This window comes from Salvelinus fontinalis, chromosome 30 (assembly GCF_029448725.1).
Source record: "Salvelinus fontinalis isolate EN_2023a chromosome 30, ASM2944872v1, whole genome shotgun sequence".
In the NCBI taxonomy this organism is placed as follows: domain Eukaryota; kingdom Metazoa; phylum Chordata; class Actinopteri; order Salmoniformes; family Salmonidae; genus Salvelinus; species Salvelinus fontinalis.
Window position 1 is genome coordinate 4,592,951 of NC_074694.1, and position 6,000 is coordinate 4,598,950.

The window sequence follows — 6,000 nt, forward strand, 5'->3', positions numbered from 1 at the left end:
CAGATCTGTTCCTACTACAGTATGTTTTCTAGCCTGGTCCCAGATCTGTTCCTACTACAGTATGTTTTCTAGCCTGGTCCCAGATCTGTTCCTACTACAGTATGTTTTCTAGCCTGGTCCCAGATCTGTTCCTACTACAGTATGTTTTCTAGCCTGGTCCCAGATCTGTTCCTACTACAGTATGTTTTCTAGCCTGGTCCCAGATCTGTTCCTACTACAGTATGTTTTCTAGCCTGGTCCCAGATCTGTTCCTACTACAGTATGTTTTCTAGCCTGGTCCCAGATCTGTTCCTACTACAGTATGTTTTCTAGCCTGGTCCCAGATCTGTTCCTACTACAGTATGTTTTCTAGCCTGGTCCCAGATCTGTTCCTACTACAGTATGTTTTCTAGCCTGGTCCCAGATCTGTTCCTACTACAGTATGTTTTCTAGCCTGGTCCCAGATCTGTTCCTACTACAGTATGTTTTCTAGCCTGGTCCCAGATCTGTTCCTACTACAGTATGTTTTCTAGCCTGGTCCCAGTTCTGTTCCTACTACAGTATGTTTTCTAGCCTGGTCCCAGATCTGTTCCTACTACAGTATGTTTTCTAGCCTGGTCCCAGTTCTGTTCCTACTACAGTATGTTTTCTAGCCTGGTCCCAGTTCTGTTCCTACTACAGTATGTTTTCTAGCCTGGTCCCAGATCTGTTCCTACTACAGTATGTTTTCTAGCCTGGTCCCAGATCTGTTCTTACATTCGGAAAGTATTCAGATCCCTTGACTTTGTGCACATTTTGTTACGTTACAGCCTTTAAAAATATATATTTTTTCCCTCATCAATCTACACACAACACCCTATAATGACAAAGCAAAAACTGTTTTTTAGACATTTTTGCTAAAAATAATAATTTAAAAAAAGTAATATTACATTTATATCAGTATTCAGAGCCTTTACTCAGTACTTTGTTGAAGCATCTTTGGCAGCGATTACAGCCTCGATTTTTATTGTGTATGACGCACCTGTGTAGTGGAATTTTACTGTTTCTCTAACTTACATGTTTGACCTGTTGCATATTTAGAAATGCGCCTGTTGTAGACAGACAGGGTGTCTGAGATTTGCTCTCACAAGGTCGGCTCAGCGGGAGCGGAAATATTGGCTGAACGCCCAGAGTGTTGTTGCCAGGTGTTCTCCTCATCTGCAACCGATCTCTGGGAGGAAACGTTTTGCTGAGGAAGGATGCACTTGTGTAACCTGTAGTAGTAATAGTATAAATATGCTGAGGGGGAAATACCTCATCAGAGCTTCTGACTAAACTCCACATGAAGTGCTGTTTGTCTGTAATCTCTCCGCTGGCGTGAATAAACATAAATTCATTTAAGCTTGACTTTGGGGTCATTAGTAGCGATTTCCACGACACTTGTATTTGTAGAGTTTCTCACATTTTTCTCTGCAGATCCTCTCAAGCTCTGTCAGGTTGGATGGGGAGCGTCGCTGCACAGCTATTTTCAGGTCTCTCCAGAGTTTGACCGGTGTCAAGTCTGGGCTCTGGCCGGGCCACTCAAGGACATTCAGAGACTTGTCCCGAAGCCCCTCCTACATTGTCTTGGCTGTGTGTTTAGGGTCATTGTCCTGTTGAAAGGTGAATCTTCGTCCCAGTCTGAGGTCCTGAGCGCTCTGGAGTAAGGTTTTCATCAAGGATCTCTCTGTACTTTGCTCTGTTCATCTTCCCCTTGATCCTGACTAGTCTCCCAGTCCCTGCTGCTGAAAAACATCCCCACAGCATAATGCTGCCACCACCATGCTTCACCGTAGGGATGGTGCCAGGTTTCCTCCAGACGTGACGCTTGGTATTCAGGCCAAAGAGTTCAATCTTGGTTTCATCAGACCAGAGAATCTTGTTTCTCATGGTCTGAGAGTCTTTAGGTGTCTTTTGGCAAACTCCAAGCGGGCTGTCATGTGCATTTTACTGAGGAGTGGCATCTGTCTGTCCACTCCACCATAAAGGCCTGATTGGTGGAGTGCAGCAGAGATGGTTGTCCTTCTGGAAGGTTCTCTCATCTCCACAGAGGAACTCTGGAGCTCTGTCAGAGTAACCATCTGGTTCTTGGTCACCTCCCTGACCAAGGCCCTTCTCCCCCGATTGCCCGGCCAGCTCTAGGAAGAGTCTTCAAACTTCTTCCATTTAAGAATAATGGAGGCCACTGTGTTCTTGGGGACCTTCAATGCTGCAGAAATGTTTTGGTACCCTTCCCCAGATCTGTGCCTCGACACAATCCTGTCTCGAAGCTCTACGGACAATTCCATTCGAACTCATGGCTTGGTTTCTGCTCTGACATGCACTGTCAACTGTGGGACCTTATATAGACAGGTGTGTGCCTTTCCAAATCATGTCCATTCAATTTAATTGACCACAGGTGGACTCCTATCAAGTTGTAGAAACATCTCAAGGATGATCAATGGAAACAGGATGCACCTGAGCTCAATTGAGTCTCATAGCAAAGGGTCTGAATACTTACGTAAATAAGGTATTTGAAAAAAAAGATTTTTGCTTGTCATTATGGGTTATTGTGATGTCATTATGGGGTATTGTGATGTCATTATGGGGTATTGTGATGTCATTATGGGGTATTGTGATGTCATTATGGGTTATTGTGATGTCATTATGGGGTATTGTGATGTCATTATGGGGTATTGTGATGTCATAATGGGGTATTGTGATGTCATCATGGTGTAGTGTGTGTAGATTGATTAGGATTTGTTTTTGTTTAATCCATTTTAGAAATAGTCTGTAATGTAACAAAATGTGGTAAAAGTAAAGGGGTCTAAATACTTACTGAATGCACTGTATAAACAGATCACTTTAGTATACATCTGTAGACGACATCATTTCATGTTTCAAGTTTTATTTGTCGTACTGTATATACAGGATACACGTGGTATACACCGGCCATGAAATGCTGACTGCAGGGTTCCTTCTGGACGATGCAACAACAATAGGAAATAATAAAAGGTTAAGAATATGAACATAAAGGAAATGGTTCAGTAGAAAGTAATAAACATGTTAGCATCAGTATAATACAGGAAGGCACAATTTATAGTCCAATATTTACACGTTTTGGGGAAGGTACCAGGCCAGATGCAACCGGTCAGGATGCTCTCGATGGTGCAGCGGTAGTACTTGGAGAGGACCCCGGGGCGGCATGCCACATTTCTTCAGCCGCCTTAGGAAGTAGAGACGCTGTTGCTCCCTCTTGACAACAGTGGTGGTGATGTTGGTCCATGTCAAGTCCTCGGTGATGTGGACGCAGAGGAACTTAAAACTGCTGATTCGTTCTACTGCAGTCCCTGTTGATATGGATTAGGATATGTTCCCTCCTCTGTTTCCTGATGTCAACAATCAACTCCTTTGTTTTGTTGACGATTGAGGGAGAGGTTGTTGTCATGACACCACAATGCCAGTTCACTTACCTCCGCCCTATAGGCTGACTCTTTGTTGTCGGTTATCAGGCCGTACAACCGTGGGTGTCGTCAGCAGACTTGATGATGGAGTTGGTGACGTGCGAAGCCACACAGTCGTGGGTGAACAGGGAGTACAGTAGAGGACTGAGGACACACCCCTGGGGGACTCCTGTGTTAATGTAACCGATGTGAAATGGCTAGCTAGTTAGCGGTGGTGCGCGCTAATAGCCTTTCAATCGGTGACGTCACTCGCTCTGAGACCTCGAAGTAGTGGTTCCCCTTGCTCTGCAAAGGCCGCGGCTTTTGTGGAGCGATGGGTAACGACTGTTGTTGATGTGTGCAGAGGGTCCCTGGTTCACGCCTGGGTCAGGGCGAGGGGACGGACTAAAGTTAAACTGTTACATTAAGAGTCAGTGTGGAGGAGGTGTTGTTACCAATCCTCACAGCCTGTGTTCTGCCCGTCAGGAAGTCCAGGGTCCAATTGCAGACGGTAGTGTCCAGACCCAGGGATCTGAGCTCGGTGTCGCACTTGGAGGGAACAACAGCGTTGAACGCTGAACTGTAGTCAATGAACAGCATTCTCACATAGCTGTTCCTATTTGTCCAGATGGGTTAGGTTCAAGGCCAGGAGGCTGAAGAAATGTAGTTTGGCCCCTAAGACCCTCACTAACTTTTACAGATGCCCAATTGAGAGCATCCTGTCAGGCTGTATCACCGCCTGGTATGGCAACAGCACCGCCTGCAACCGCAGGGCTCTCCAGAGGGTGGTGCAGTCTGCCCAACGCATCACCGGGGGAAAACTGCCTGCCCTCCAAGACACCTACAGCACCAGATGTCACAGGAAAGCCAAAAAGATCATCAAGGACAACAACCACTCGAGCCACTGCCTGTTCACCCCGCTATCATCCAGAAGGAGAGGTCAGTACAGGTGCATCACTGCCTTTTCACCCCGCTATCATCCAGAAGGAGAGGTCAGTACAGGTGCATCACTGCCTGTTTACCCCTCTATCATCCAGAAGGAGAGGTCAGGACAGGTGCATCACTGCCTGTTCACCCCTCTATCATCCAGAAGGCGAGGTCAGTACAGGTGCATCACTACCTGTTCACCCCTCTATCATCCAGAAGGAGAGGTCAGTACAGGTGCATCACTACCTGTTCACCCCGCTATCATCCAGAAGGCGAGGTCAGTACAGGTGCATCACTACCTGTTCACCCCTCTATCATCCAGAAGGAGAGGTCAGTACAGGTGCATCACTACCTGTTCACCCCTCTATCATCCAGAAGGAGAGGTCAGTACAGGTGCATCACTACCTGTTCACCCCTCTATCATCCAGAAGGTCAGTACAGGTGTATCACTACCTGTTCACCCCACTATCATCCAGAAGGAGAGGTCAGTACAGGTGCATCACTACCTGTTCACCCCTCTATCATCCAGAAGGCGAGGTCAGTACAGGTGCATCAAAGCAGGGACCGAGAGACTGAAAAACAGCTTCTATCTCAAGGCCATCAGACTGCTAAACAGCCATCACTAGACGGCAACCACCCGGTTACTCAACCCTGCACCTTAGAGGCTGCTGCCCTCTATACATAGACATGGAATCACTGGCCACTTTAATAATGGAACACTGGTCACTTTAATAATGGAACACTGGTCACTTTAATAATGGAACACTAGTCACTTTAATAATGGAACACTGGTCACTTTAATAATGGAACACTGGTCACTTTAATAATGGAACACTGGTCACTTTAATAATGGAACACTGGCCACTTTAGTAATGGAACACTAGTCACTTTAATAATGGAACACTGGTCACTTTAATAATGGAACACTGGTCACTTTAATAATGGAACACTGGTCACTTTAATAATGGAACACTAGTCACTTTAATAATGGAACACTGGTCACTTTAATAATGGAACACTAGTCACTTTAATAATGGAACACTGGTCACTTTAATAATGGAACACTAGTCACTTTAATAATGGAACACTGGTCACTTTAATAATGGAACACTAGTCACTTTAATAATGGAACACTGGTCACTTTAATAATGGAACACTGGTCACTTTAATAATGGAACACTGGTCACTTTAATAATGGAACACTGGTCACTTTAATAATGGAACACTGGTCACTTTAATAATGGAACACTAGTCACTTTAATAATGGAACACTGGTCACTTTAATAATGGAACACTGGTCACTTTAATAATGGAACACTGGTCACTTTAATAATGGAACACAGGTCACTTTAATAATGGAACACTGGTCACTTTAATAATGGAACACTAGTCACTTTAATAATGGAACACTAGTCACTTTAATAATGGAACACTAGTCACTTTAATAATGGAACACTGGTCACTTTAATAATGGAACACTGGTCCCTTTAATAATGGAACACTAGTCACTTTAATAATGGAACACTGGTCACTTTAATAATGGAACACTCGTCACTTTAATAATGGAACACTGGTCACTTTAATAATGGAACACTGGTCACTTTAATAATGGAACACTAGTCACTTTAATAATGGAACACTAGTCACTTTAATA